The sequence below is a fragment of the Ornithodoros turicata genome, chromosome 6 (genome assembly GCF_037126465.1).
Source record: "Ornithodoros turicata isolate Travis chromosome 6, ASM3712646v1, whole genome shotgun sequence".
NCBI classification, from domain to species: domain Eukaryota; kingdom Metazoa; phylum Arthropoda; class Arachnida; order Ixodida; family Argasidae; genus Ornithodoros; species Ornithodoros turicata.
Window position 1 is genome coordinate 65,961,541 of NC_088206.1, and position 15,244 is coordinate 65,976,784.

The following is a 15,244-nucleotide window of genomic DNA, read 5'->3' on the forward strand; positions in this document are numbered from 1 at the left end:
CGTGATTATAGGCGGCGTAGTTTTTCTATTACAATTCAATGACACGTTTTCTGGGACACCCTGTATACCCGAAACGGTATGATATTTTATAACAGCGAATATTTACTTTCTCACTAACAATCGTAAGACACATATTACACGTCTGGTTACAGTTAAGGTTTTCTCTGGCCATCAAAAAAAGTACGTGGTGACTGACGAATCGTCTGTCTGCAAAGCTGTGTTCCACTCTGGCATTCACTCTTAAAAATGAACTTAACCGCATAGCACGCTCCTAGCCAACCATGATCTCTAATGATATCGTTATCTGCCCCGATTTGTTGAAAACGGGAGGCGTACGCCATTTTTGTGACACTTATGCTGTTCATAATTGTCACGAAAAAGGCGTACGCCTCCCGTTTTCAACAAATCAGTGAAGATAACGATATCATTTGAGATGATGGTTGGCTAGGAGCGTGCTATGCGGTGAAGCTCATTTCTAAGAGTGTTTACTTCCTGGACCAGCGGCATGGGCGAGGGGGTTGAGGTGCACCGCTCGTTGGTTTTGTTTTTGTTTGTTTTGTTTGTTTGATTGCGTGTTAGCGCCGCGAAGCAACTGTGGCTATGAGCGGCGTACAGATGTGGACAGACGGAGAGAGGACAGCAGGAAGGAGTACCGCTCGTTGGTTGTAGCGAAGACTGGGAGGTGGTGGGTTCGAATCCCACCACCGGCCGTGCTTTTCTAGGTTTTTCCTGGGTTTTCCAAAGACTTTCCGCACGAATGTCGGCACAGTTCCCCCTGAAGTCGGCCCAGGACGCATACTAAACCCCCTTGTCACCCACTCCTTCCTGCTGACCTCTGTCTATCTGTTTACATCTGTACGTCGCTCATAGCCACAGTTGCTTCGCGGCGCTAGCATATGGCATAACAAAATATCTTACTCGGGGAACACTCGTGGAACCAAGCGTCCTCCTTGAAATCTCGTAGTGAAACACGATCGACGCTCAACGCATGCAAGAGTGACCGGTCCAATGTTGTGTTATGACAACTTTCGCCATGTTTTTCTTATATTTCGAACCAAACCAACGATTACAAGAGTTACACGTTCGATAACACTCAATCCGTCGAAGTCAGGAGTCACCTGCAGGACTTTGAAAATGTTTGAGTCTCATTTAACGGATTTGCAAGACATCGCTCCTTGGTGTAACGTTTCGGTTTAAGTCAATAAAATGACGCCATGGCAGACAACCAAACAGCTCGGTAACAATGATACAGCACCCCGCCAACTACAACTAAAACTTCCCGTTAACCAAAAAATCCGAAAGTTGTGGGAACAGCTTATCGACGGTTTCAGCGTAAGAATTGCCGAAAAAATATGTCTATATCTGGGTCACCTAGGGGCTTCCGGTACAGGGCGAACTCCCAGAAAACGCCCGAAACAGCCGCTGAAAACCCGAAATCAAATCAGACCGCCTTTTACTTGTAGAACAAAGAAGCAACATGCAAGCACGCTGGTGCAGACTAATTGGCGTTAAAGCGCCACTACGGACTCAGCAAATATTTACTTTATTTCGTATTACAGATAAACCTCGTTTGAAGACTCAGTGCGCAAAATAGAAAAATGACATCAGTGGGGTGGGCGGTGGGGATATGTTCCATGATGATAAAAAAAAGGGTCAGCTTAGCCATTATGGAGGCTTGCAATTCCCAGAGCAAAGTAAAACCATCAGTGGACACTATGCGTGTCCACGAATTTTCGAAAGAAGCAGCAGTACAACATGGTTTCAGGTTCTCCAAGACAAGGTGACGTTATTGAAGTCATTGACGTCATTGAGAGCTCCGCGTCTTTCTCCTCTCTTCTTCGCGTCCCCGCTGCAGTGGGGAGTTAGGTTGTGGCGCCCAAACCGCGGAGACGGCGAGGAATTCGGGTGCCTCCTCGAGGCACGGTCTTTGGGAGCAAATTGCGAAATTTGCAAGCAGGCAAACTTCGCCACGAAATATGTTTTAATTTGACCTTGAGCTCAGATCGTATCTAATCGTTGAAACAGAATCCCACCAAAAGTGTAATGTAGCCGTTGATTGTCAGCATTGTTACCGGAGCACGTTATTCCCCCTCTCTGAGCTTCTCCGTCAGAAAACGTCTCTGTCGGTGGCCGCTTGGGAGCTGCTGCGTACAGAACGGTTCCTGGACGATGTGTGCGTCGCATAATCTCTTCCTCCATCGCTGACAATTTGCGTTTCGCCATATTTCTACTAATTTCGACGGCAGACATACAACGTCATTCCTGTCCAAACCGAAACCATACACCCACGTGGTCCCGCGGGGTGTGTGCTCCCGGTTGTCCGCAATTGGCTGACAGGAGTGGACGGTGATGACGTAAGCTCGCTTCGAAGAGATGTATCCGGCGGTCACGCCCCGCTGTTTTTGCGTGGTAACTGCGCCCCCGGCGCAAGGAATACGGTTAAAAGTCGATGTGTGTATGATAGTGTGGAATCATGAGAACCATTTCCGGCAGAATACTCAGAATTCGCGAAAATCACATCATGGTCGCTGAAAAAAAAAAAAAAAACTCTCCACGTGCAAAGAGCGCATCGACGAACGAGAACACATCGTGACGTATCACGGGCTCCGGCACGTGACCAGTGACGTCCAACGGCACAGCTCAAGCATGTATAAGCTGCGCGTGAGCTGAGAAGAGAAAAACAAAGAAACAATGCACTGACCAGTTTCTACGTCACGCGAGGCTCGTGTCTTTCGTCCACGGCTGCTTTCTCCGACTGTGTTTTGTAAAATTTTTTGCGCAGTGACAATACACAACAGAGCGAAAATATTTTGCACGGTAACTCCTGGTGGACAGCTTCACAGATGAAGCAGGGTTTCGAGCCATGTTAAATGTTTCTTCCATGCTCTTTTAATTTGTTTGGGAGTGCTCGAGAAGAGTCCCATGTCGACAGTCATCTTGCCGCTACATGATTGTCGTCGTTGTCGGAATCCTATGCTCCCTGCGGACTATGGAAGTTACAGGGGTCGATGTTGGTACGCCCTCGACAATGCACAGATTTTCATCATGTCGCATTCGTCAACGAATTGCATTTTCAAGGTTCACAATTCTGATATAAATGCACGGCGAATGAATTTCAGTCCGGCAGGAAAGTGAACATAATTCATGTTGATCACACCGATCGACATTTGTATGGTGAACTATTTCTTTGAGGACCATTTAATATCATGTTTCCCAGTTGCAGAGCTTCGAAGAACGTCAACTATAGACTCTATGGCGTCACCAGTCCTCGAATGAACAGTTCCTTTCACAGAAAATGGCGTAAGAAATAACAATTTCGTCTCTGCACCTGTCATTTCCCAGTTGCGTAGGAAACTCGTTAAAGCCGAAAGGTGAATGTATGTTCACTCGTCTAAAGAATGGAAGATTGGGCTGGTAAAAAAAAGAAAAAGAAATACACTAGGTAGGCTGGAAAATTCGGTCCTGCATCTGTAAGCACCCCTTCAGTGATTCTTGCAGAGGAAGAACTGGTCTTCCTTAGACTATAGTGTCTTAAAGGGATAGGTTACGCAACAGGAAACTGATATGATATGCATGATACACATGATGTCGTCGTTCAAAATAAAGTTAATTGGAAGTTGGGATTTATCCTCGTCTGGTCGTTCTGTCCGTCTCTTTTAAATAGCACTAGCAGGTTCACAAAAATGTCAGAATGTCTTTCGAATCACTATTTTGAGCAACAATAGAATGTAATTTTCGGAGAAAACGCACGAAAGGTTGTTGAAAATTAGTTTTCTGGATTCCTTTGCCCGAACGACTGTAGCACTTGTATCGTAATTATTACTTCACTTCTCCCAAATGCTACACAGGTGCGAACACACAGCGCTATTCCCTACATCGAAACGTTTTCCAATTCGTACTTAAGGGCGAAAAGAAATTTTCTAGGAAGACGTCTAATGCGACGAGTGATGGCACTCTTTACGAAGAAATGTTCCTAGTGCGTATTTGAGAGAGGAGGTGAACAAATACATAGAGGCACATACTTAGCCTTTATACTACAAGCTTTTATAACTAAGTAAACATAAAACATGAAACAGCTCGGCACTCCCTCCGTGTTACCCTCCTATCAACGTTACCTGCTCCTCAGGAAAATTCGATACCGTCCGCAAAGCGACTTTTATCGACTGGCGCAGAGGACACTCTCGAGCCTCATTGAGAATCCCTCAGATCACAATTTTGTCATCCCAACTACACTCTAAGAACAGAGCTTCACCGCATAGCACGCTGTGCGCCAACCATTGCCACGAATGATAGGGTTATCGCTTCTGATTCGAGGAGAGAGGGGGGCGTACGCCTTTTTGTGGCAATTTGGATGTATGGTAATTGCCACAAAAAAGGCGTACGCCTCCATCTCTCCTCGAATCAAAACAGATAACCCTATCGTTCACGGCAATGATTCGCGCACGACGTGCTCTGCGGTGAAGTTCTGTTTTTAGAGTGTAGGAGTAGCAGACGACGAAACTAGCCCGCAGCTGAACGTTGCTTCCTATAATCCTTTATTCTTCCCTCGATACGCATCGTCTGTTTACATGCACAATCTGAATTCGCATCCCCCGTCTCGATCCACCTGCATTCTTAAAAATGATGGTGGTGGTGGCGGTGATGATGAAAGGGGTCGCCGTTTTCGGCCTCACAGAGGTGGGCAACGTCACGACTGACGCCCTGGGGGAATATGCGTCTTGGGCCGACTTCTAAGGGAACTGTGCGGACAAATGTCTGAATGCGTCTGAGGAAAACCCAGGAAAAACCCCAGACAGCGCAGCCGGCACCAGGGTTCGAACCCGGGTACCTCCCAGTCTCGACGTGAATTTCACCACATAGCACGCTCCTACACTCTTAAAAATGAACTTCACCGCATAGCACGCTCTTAGCCAACCATCATGTCGAATGACATCGTTATCTGCCCTGATTTATTGAAAACGGGAGGCGTACACCTTTTTTGTGACACTTGAGCTGTTCATAATTGTCGCAAAAAAGGCGTACGCCTCGCGTTTTCAACAAATCAGGGCAGATAGCGATATCCTTCGACATGATGGTTGGCCAAGAGCGTGCTATACGGTGAAGTTCATTTCTAAGTGTGTAGCCAACCATCATCTCGCAGGACATCGTTCTCTCATCGTTTGTTGAGGCGTACGCCTTTTTATGACACTTATGCAGGCATGTTAATTGTCACAAAAAGGCGTACGCCTCGCCCTTTCCGCCAATCAAGACTGAAGGAGGTATCACTCTGTACCATAGTTCGCCTTCAGCGTGCTATGTGGTGAAGCTTTGTTTTAAGAGTGTGTGCTTAGCGATTGAATACGATCGCTCTTCTAGCGAATTGACCCGTTTACATGAGCGTGTTCGATTGGACAACTGGATACGATACGCTTGTGTCGTATTCATGTAAACGCGGCTACATGCATGTTACAACGAGCCTACACTCTTAGAAATGAACTTCCCCGCATAGCACGCTCCTAGCCAACCATGATCTCGAATGATATCGTTATCTGCCGGGATTTGTTGAAAACGGGAGGCGTACGCCTTTTTTGTGACAATTATGAACATCATAAGTGTCACAAGGTGGTGGTGGTGATGGTGAAAGGGCTTGCCGTCACAAAAAAGGCGTACGCCCCCGTTTTCAACAAATCATGCAGGTAACGATATCATTCGAGATTATGGTTGGCTAGGAGCGTGCTATGCGGTGAAGTCCATTTTTAAGAGTGTACCTCGTTCTCTCATACGTACTGTATCTACACTCTTAAAATTGAACTTCACCTCATAGCACGCTCCCAGCCAACCAGCACACCGAATGACAACGTTCTCGCGCTTGATTTGTTGAAAACGGGAGGAGAAGCCTATTTTGTGCCGTGCATAATGAGCACAAAATAGGCTCCACCACCCGTTTTTAACAAATCAGGGGCGAGAACGTTGTCATTCGGGATGATGGTTGGCTAGGAGCGTGCTATGTGGTGAAGTTCATTTCTAAGAGTGTAGTATAAGAAATCTACCCCTGAGCGCTGTGACGTCTCTCAAATGCTTTGGAGTGTACTTGTAATCAAACCTGTCGGGGAATGCGCATGTCAACTTGGCTGCGAACAAAGCATGCCAATCGACGAGGCGCGCCAAGACGAAACAAACTATTGTTTCCAGCTCCTAAGATTTGATTACACGGCATAGTGTTTCCGTGACATTCAAAGATTCGTGGAAGCCGACGTCAGCATATTCGCAATCGGAGTGCCCACGATAAAGGTAAGAAGTTATTTACTGTTCGCTGCTGACATCAGAACCAATCGTATGAGCTGATCATCAATCAACGTTGATCGAAGGCAATTTCGTACCATTCTCATGAACTTCACTCATCATCAATTCAGCTTCGCAGAACTCTAATTGAGTTACCCAACAGGCTACACACGCAAGTCGAAGTGGCGACCACTCAACCGGTCAAATATGTAATGACAATGTCATTCGCTAGCGTAATTGTATAAATACTCGGAAGAACGCCCCGAGATCAGACGCATCTTTGGAAGCACTGAAGGTTTGTATCCAGCGATCAATACCATTCTCAACATGGCCACGGCGATTTTCATGGTCCTGCTAGTTGCTGTAGTAGCAGTTGCTGCCGAGTATCAGCACCCGTGGGAAGGAGGCAGTAAGTAGTGAATATGTTTTGCCTCATCAATATTGGCTAACTTTTGCTACACTGGATTAGTGTCTGGATTGAGCTAGCTCTTGTCCGTTTCTTATCCTTTGTGGACGCTACTACGACTATTGAAGTAGCCAGTCGTGACCGGGTCAGTTTTCTTTTCTATTTGTATTACCCAATCCTATGTGTTTGAAAGGGTAACAGCTGCATTGTCGAGCAGGTAAAACCTTCCGTGGTAGCCAAGGTCTGAAGACTGGGGGGTGCTGGGTTCAAGTCCTGCTAGTATCTGTGCTGTCTCAGTTTTTCTCCGAAGTCCGCGGAGCACTTTTCGGACGAATGTCGGCACACTTCCCCTTGAAGTCCGCCCAGGACGCTTACTGACCCATACTGCTTCCTACTGTCTCCTCTCCATCTGTTCACATCTGTACACCGCACATAGCCGCAGTTGCTTCGCGGCGCTAGCATGAAATTTTCAAAAGAAGGCGGTCCTAAGAACGCATACTGTTGAGGAAGACCTCTGAACAATTGAATTCGTGATTGAGATCGTGGATTTAGTTCCCTGCCTCTCTTAACCTACCTCATGGCAAATTAAGGAGGTCTGGACAAACGTTTGCACATTGCTCGTGGAGCTACCATAACGTAAGTACGATAAGGGGTCGCGGGCTTCACATTTGTGGAATCGCAAACTCCACTTATATATATATATTTTTTTTATACTCAACTGAACTCTATGAAGCACAACCCTCTTACTGTTTTATAGCAATATATAATGCTAAAATAACTATTAAGAATAAATAAGAACTGTAATCAAGCTAAGCTTAGTAATTTAGTTATCGCGGGAAGCTTGTTATGTTATGCTGTGAGAAACGGGGGATTTTTTTTTCCTTCGTTTCTTTATTTATTTTATTTATATTTGGGAAGGCCCTAACTACTATTTGAACCTCTTGAAACTGCTCTAAAATTCAAGTGGAACGCGGTCACGGTTAAGCCGCTTCGTCGATGCTCCTCCAATTTGAAAAATTAACATATGAAGACGTTAACGCGCACCCGAAGGATTCTGCTACTCCCACGCAAACCTCCCTTCCAAATAACAAAAAAGTTAGCCCTAGGGATCTACTTTAACGTTATACAGGGCGTTTCAAAAAACGTGTCGTTCGGACTTTATAAAAAAACGGGGCGACGGAAAAGTACCGGGTAAACGGCATTCGTTTGGCAACTCAATTTGCCATCTTGCAAAAATATATTCATTTGATTTTAATTAAGAGAAATTCAATTTCTTTAATTGAACTCCAAAATTTCCCAAGTGAACGTAATGTTTTTTCTCTTTGTTTGCTTTTTTATCTTTTTTTTACAGAATTAGAGAGCCCGTGGCGAACTTAGTCACATTCACCAAGAAATCCGCTCGATATTGCAAATGGAGCTGCCCAAAAAAAGGCCCGAAATTGAGGCTTCAAAGTTTCGGGTATTCAACGGCGCACTAAATCAGTCGCAAAGATGCGTGGAGACCCCTACCGTATACGCCCCTACCGCCGTCGATGCTCCACAATGCAGTGTAGTCATCACTCAGAGTCAGAGAAGTCATGTAGTCAGTTTTAGACGATCCTATAACTGCTTGGGACGTACCAAACCGCATTTGAATTTTTGTTTTCTACGACGAGATTAATTTACTGCAGTGATTTACATACGACCAATGCGCTCCATGGTTATTATGGGTGTTATTCATTTGTTTATTCATTCGTGAATGTTTTGGAAAGTGGCGAAATGCATATTGGGTTCTGTGGAAGGTGCTCCAGTGCTCCAACGTCAGCGAACCTTGCCTGGAGTTGGCTGATCCAGGTCTCTAGATATGTGTTTAGAGATCGACTTTATTGCAATTTTCACAAGAAATTCATTCTTTAGAGCAACACGTTTGTGCTATGTCGCGCGGTATTTGTAAGTTACGAGCACTTACATCACACCATATACATGTAAGCTGCTTGCCTGCTGCTTTTCGGTACCTTCAAGCTACACACAGCTGTTTCGCGACGTAAGGCCCCGAATTATTATTCAAGCTACAGCACTAGGTGAACACCTTTTTTTTTTCGCTGCGGCGTGTTCTGTGGCGAATAAACTGAGCTCCTGCGAAAGAACCATGAGTGGAGGTGACCTACAGAGAGAGCGCGAGGCCTGTGTTCTGCACACCAAGATCATCCACTCGTGAAAAGAACGTATCTGAGAACGAGGGAGCGTCGTGGCATAACATGATCCACGGCACGTGACTCGTGACGTATAGTGGCACTGCTCAAGCGCGTATAGCAGCACGTGAGCTGAGAACAAATAAAAAAAAGGCACGGGGACTTTTCTACGTTACGCGAGGATCGTGTAGGCCGTCCGCAGCCGCTTTCTTCGACCGCTTTTGTAAATTTGATTACGCAGTTATAATACACGAGAGTGCGAAAATATTTTGCATGGTGACTCCTGACGGACATCTTGGAATATGAGGCAGGGTTTCGAGCCATGTTAAATGTCGCCTCATTGCTCCTTTAAACGTGTTTGGCTCAATGTACGTTTCTTTTTTGTTTTTTGTTAAGATATAGTGCATATGTATCAATCATTCAAGATGTGCCAAACAATGTGCCAAAATCGTATGGCGAGAATGCTGTTTTCTCATGATGAATGCGCGACGGGACTGTTGGCACTAGAAAATAAAAACAAAATAAGGAAATTGACTGGAGTTCAAAGACTTGAAATCACGTTACGTCTTTTCTACTTTAACAGAGCACTCGAACTGTGACTTGGAAAGTACCACGAGCATATGTGGGCCCAGCGCTGGATCACATTGGCCTCGCCTTTGGATATACCAGCCACCCCGGGGTTGCCAAAACAAGCAAGTGTGCCCGTCCTTGCTGTCGTTTGCTTTCAAAAATTACAGAGAATGCAGAGACGCACATAAACGTTGCGAGTAAGTTGAAGAGACACCTTTTCTCCTATACTTAGCTAAAAATACTGAACGTGCATACCGGATGTGCACAGCATGAAACATATTACAGCTGGAACGAAAGAAACCTCTATGTCAAATAATTGTAGTGCCCCTGTGTGAAAGACGTATGACAACAATATCAAGTACCAGTGGCGTTATGACAAAAATATTCCGGGAGTGGGGATTTATTGGCAGCAAAAAGAAAAGAAAAAAGGAAAGATAAAGGGAAAGGGGAGAGGTTGTGCACTTAACGTGGGGCAGGAGGATTTCTTCCTGGTTTTCTCCTTCCATATCCATTACCAAGCGTGCGATTTCGGGAGGGGGGAGACGTAGATATGGAACACCCGATGCTCACCTCTGGATACGCCACTGCGAAGTACCGTTATCAGAACTGAATCCACCTAAACCTGCTATTGCTTCGGCATGCATCCTTGCCGCTCTCGGTTGCCTTCCGGGGCATATCAGTGCTGTTCATCTAGTTGGAGGAACATTTTTCGTCCTTTTGTACATCTCCTTTACCTATTATTGTTATTTTTCACGTACACGGATGGGCAGCACTGCAAAACGTTGACATGGCAATATTCTAGTTATAATCCATTATTGCACAATGTGGTGAAGAACACTGAGAGTTCTTCATTGGAATTTATTCTCCCTTAAAATTTTCAGGAAATTGGAGAGCTGTCTTAAACAGCAAGAAAGGCGCTACTAAGGACGAAGGACGATATGGATCTTCACGCCACATCGTGCTCTACGAGCTGAACACTTCCTGCGCACTGTAGCACATGAAAATAATAAACAGTACATTTTCTTGTGGCCACTTTTGCTTAGATTGCTTAGATTTGACGCTGGACAACCAGTGGAAGAGTACCACTACAAAGGTACTGCTGCACTGGTACGATACCGTCCCAGTACTTGTAACACGTGTACAGCTCGGAACATGCTGAGCAACATAAGTTTTACAGCGTTAGCAGTTAAGCTCTCACTTCAATGAGTAAGCGGTGTATCTCGCCAGCAGCCGCGTGCCGAAAAATGATGGTGTGAACAGCCAGCCAGGGTATGAGCGCTCCCGCTTCTCATACAACCAGTGATTTCCCCAGAAATTCACTACTGGGGGGGGGGGCGAGCTTTCAATGGGGGGGGGGTCATGCTTGGTGAAGGTTCCACTTACGGAATTTTTCTTAGACACGGAAATAATCGTAGCACAACGGTGACATATCTGCTCAGCTTTCCCGGTTTATTTGTACATGTTATTACTTTAGAACACAGTAAATTAGAATGGAGATTCATTGTGAACGGCATCTCAACCTTAAGATGCATAATCACACGACCGACAAAGATAAGAGACTACCATCTTGCCAACGAACACCTAGCAATCAACGGTGAAAACCTTAGACTACCTCCCTTGGTTGAGTTGGGCGCAAATGGCTCTTGATGATCCACATTGAGTTTGCGTGCCCGCACACATTTTTGCTCGTACACACGCGCAATATATGCACTGCACAGTCACTTTCAAATGATTTTGGACAAATGCATCGTGCGATCATCTGCATGACTGTGGTCGTACAACCCAAATTTGACAGTGCAGGATGTAATTCGCTTCACCGCACTCACTACCAGAACTACCAGAACGTGTTGGTGGCTGAGCTGAGTGGGGTCACCTGAGAAATTTCAGGCAGGGGAGGGGGGGTGTTGCAAAAATGCAGGAAGGGTGTACACCCCCCCTGAGGGGGGTGTAGGGAAATCCCTGCATACAGCGCCGAAAAGCGACGAAGAAGAGCGTAACCATACGGTCTATATGCTCAACGAGATAGAGAGGGTAATAGACAAATAAACCGGCAGCCATATTTGAAGCCACCCTGAACGGCGCCATGTTGACCTCACCTCACCTTGCCTTGCTTGCAAATGGCGGACATTAGGGACTCATGCGGTGAGCGTCTTTGCGCGCGTACGCTTCGAAATTCCGTGGCATTTATTGGTTCCGTAATGCTGCCAACAATTTTCCCCGAGCCTACGGAAGAGATACTATGATAGTCACTTAACCAAACAGTGTGATAGCGAGATGCACGAATAAAACCACGAGAGAAATCATTGTGGCCGAAAGATAGCCGAATTCGGAACATAGCGTGTCAGCATGCCGTCTTTGGCGCTCTCTGATAAAAAAACGGCTTTATAGCGAATTCAGCTGAGTGTTGAGCAGAAAACGTTGCACTGGCTCTAGCGTGCACGTCCAAGGGCCGTCTCAGCCCAACTTGCGCACAGGCGTTTCATTGGTCGTTCGGTTCGCTCTTCGTTCGTTTTTGCCTTGAACCCTTTCACCGTCACTACCACCACCTTCTGCCTTGACAGAACAGGTGCGAGAGAGAAAGGATAGGGTCGCCTATTGGCATCAAACCTTGGAGCCTCGCCAAGGCGGTTGCGCACTTTTTTCCCTCTCTATCTTGTTGCCTATGCTAAGCGACCGCCAACAGAAATACAAGAAGATCAAGAAGACGATGAAGAAATATGTTTGTCCAGCATTCTAAAGCTTTCGTATGGCTTCTTGCCCGCTATAGCTTTCGTAGGGAGGGAATTGGTGAGATGTGCAGCGTGGATTAAATGTGAAGCATAACAGTGTTGGCACTCCATGAGAATATACGTTGGGACTGCACTTCAGTGCGATAGCAATGTGGCGATGCTTTAGAACTCGTCTCACTTATACCGACTCGACTTAGGAATATCAACAGGCAAGATACGGTTACGAGCGGACTAAACGGCTAGGGAAAGTCTTCTGTGGCTCATCTCATAGATCCAACAATACAAGAAGAATTGAGACTGCAATTGCGGAACGACACAATGAACATAGCAATGCGACATGGATCGCACATAGATGCAAACGATGAATGGAAACCTGTGCACGTCCTACCAGCAGCCAACCATTTCAGTGACCCTAAAGGGCTAACGCGCTGTCAATTTCCTGTTCATCTGCTTGGTTGACACACGGGGTGACGGAAGATTAGTTCCCTTTCATAGCTATATGCGAACACGGCATGCATTGTACACATCGTGTTAATGGATACACAATCTATCGCTCTTATCATACCCCTGAGAGCAGAGCAGCGCTATACGTTCGCAATGACCTCGTTGCTGCACACATCGGCTCAGTTTGTCATCGCTCTTATGATTACGTCACCTGCAGGATCCGCCTTGGTCCCATGCTGTTAACGGTCGTCAGTATCTATATCCGTCCAGCGGTACAGGTCCCGTGGAGTGACCTCGAACGCTTACTTGGCTCTCTGGAAGCCCCGGCGCTTGTGCTAGGGGACTTCAATGCACATCACTCGGTCTGGGGAAGCCGAAGGACGGACAGTAGGGGAAGGAGGTTGTTGGAGGCAATGGAGAATAATAACATGTGCCTGCTGAACAACCGCGAGCCCACTTACATGCGATCCCCAACGTCACTTGATGTATTGGACCTCTCGTGGTGCTCAACCGACATAATTCGCCACTTGTCGTGCGCTACGGACGTCGACACTAGAGGTAGCGATCATTTTCCTCTATATATTTCGCACGACAGACTGCCCCTCTCAGCCACTGCCGGACTGATTTCTTTCACAAACTGGAGACGTTTTCGTGCGAGCCTCAGAACATCTGTGCACACCGGTATGTCCCCAGAGGCTCTCTCTCAAGCATTTACCCGCGGTATTCAGGACGCGGTGGTCATGTCTAAAAGGGTAACAGGCCATGTCGGCCATTCCCCAGCAATTAATCACCTTAGAGCATTACGTCGCCGAGCAGAAAGAACGGCTCGTCGGACAGGGCAACTTACGGACATTGTGGAATACCGCCGGATGAAAGCTAAAGTAACACGAGAACTTAAAAACGAGGACAGGAAGCGTTGGCGTAAGTTTTGCCACCACCTTTCACCGTTTGATCCGGCCACGAAGATCTGGCGGACAATCCGATCTCTGAAGCAGGCGCCCCCTCAAAAGAATCCTCTCACGGCCTTGGCTATCGTTCAGCGTGTAGACGAAAACACGCTTGCGACGGACTTCTGTGTGGTACTAACGACTCCAGCGGCTGCCTCGACCACGCCCCTACACCGCAGTTTTGTCCACAGTTTGACGGCTGAACTTCACCACGACTGGCCCCGTCCCCCGGAAGTTATGGACTGCGACTTCACACTAATCGAGCTAAAGGCAGCGTTGAAGCTTGTGAACGCCGCCTCGTCCCCTGGGCCCGATAAAATCACATATGCCGCCCTACGAAACCTTGACGGGCGGTCACTCCAAGCTCTCCTTCATGTCTATAATACGTCTTGGCAACAAGGATCTTTACCACATACATGGAAGGAGGCATTGGTTGTTCCCATCCTGAAACCAGGCAAGCCCCCAAATGCCCTATCCTCCTTTCGCCCGGTGAGCCTGACAAGCTGTATGGGGAAACTGATGGAGAGAATGGTTTTGCATCGCCTCGACTGGTGGCTTGCAAAACAACGTGCGTTCCCTCACGAAATGGCTGGATTTCGTCGCCACCGAAGCTCCGTGGATCCAGTTCTCGACCTAGCCTCTACAGTTCAACATGCTCGAGCCCATCGACGGATCGTCCGATCGATCTTCCTCGACATCAAGCGCGCATATGATACCGTCCCGCACATTTGTGTGCTGCACGCCTTGCGCTCGTTTGGAGTATCCGGTCGGCTCTTCATCTGGCTCCAAGACTTCCTTACGGACCGAACTGTCGCTGTCCGTATGTCCCAAGGCCAAAGCCCTCAGCATCCTGTTCCTCAAGGAGTCCCCCAAGGAAGCATTCTCAGCCCGACACTCTTTAACGTGGTGATGGCCGGCCTACAATCAGTAATTCCTCGCAAAGTGTCGTTCTCCGTGTGTGCAGACGACGTCGCCCTTTGGACAGTAGGAAAATCACGCCCGGCTCTCCAGCGCCGCCTGCAGCTCGCTTTAAACAATATCCATACGTACCTCACGCACCTCGGGATCGACCTTTCACCCGAAAAGCTATGGCCAATTTCCCTCTTTGGCTTGGTTTAAGGAAGCTTGAACCGGTACGCTTTCACCGCTTCCTTGGCGTGGTAATCGACTCGGACTTGCGCTGGGCTCGGCACATTAAACACCTTGAAACTAAAGTGCAGCGATGGCTCCCCGCAATTCAACATCTTTCTGGCTCAGGATGGGGCTGTGATCAGCGTTCCCTGCTCGCGGTCCACGCGGCATTGGTGAGGGCAACTGTGCTTTACAGCCTTCCTATTCTGCACAGGATATCAACAACTTCATTAAATACACTTCGGTCCCTGTTTGCTCGAAGCCTTCGTCGATGCCTCGGAGTTCCAAGAATGGCTGAAACACGGCAAGTACTGGCTGAAGCTGGTGAGCTCCCGATTGAAGTTCTCCGTGAACGGGAAACGGCTCGGCACTACCTCCGTTTGCGTGCTCACATTCCCCGCCAACCGCTACTCAGGAAAATTCGATACCGCCCTGAAAGCGACTTCTATCGAGTAGCGCAGAGGACACGCCAGACTCTCACTGGTTTCATAACTAAGGACACTATACTGCCGGAAGCCCCCTGGTCTCTACCGGTACCGCCCACTTTTGTACGCCTCCCAAACCTTCTGGAAAAAAAGAGATCAG

At 47.2% G+C, this 15,244-nt stretch overlaps 1 long non-coding RNA gene across 1 annotated transcript; it reads left to right on the forward strand.

Annotated features, from left to right (window-relative positions):
- Positions 1–6,435: 6,435 nt before the first annotated feature.
- LOC135398208 (uncharacterized) lies at positions 6,436–10,440 on the forward strand. The gene is made up of 3 exons (XR_010424036.1): positions 6,436–6,670; positions 9,422–9,605; positions 10,290–10,440. It is a non-coding gene; the product is annotated as an uncharacterized LOC135398208 (long non-coding RNA).
- The last annotated feature ends 4,804 nt before the right edge of the window (positions 10,441–15,244 follow it).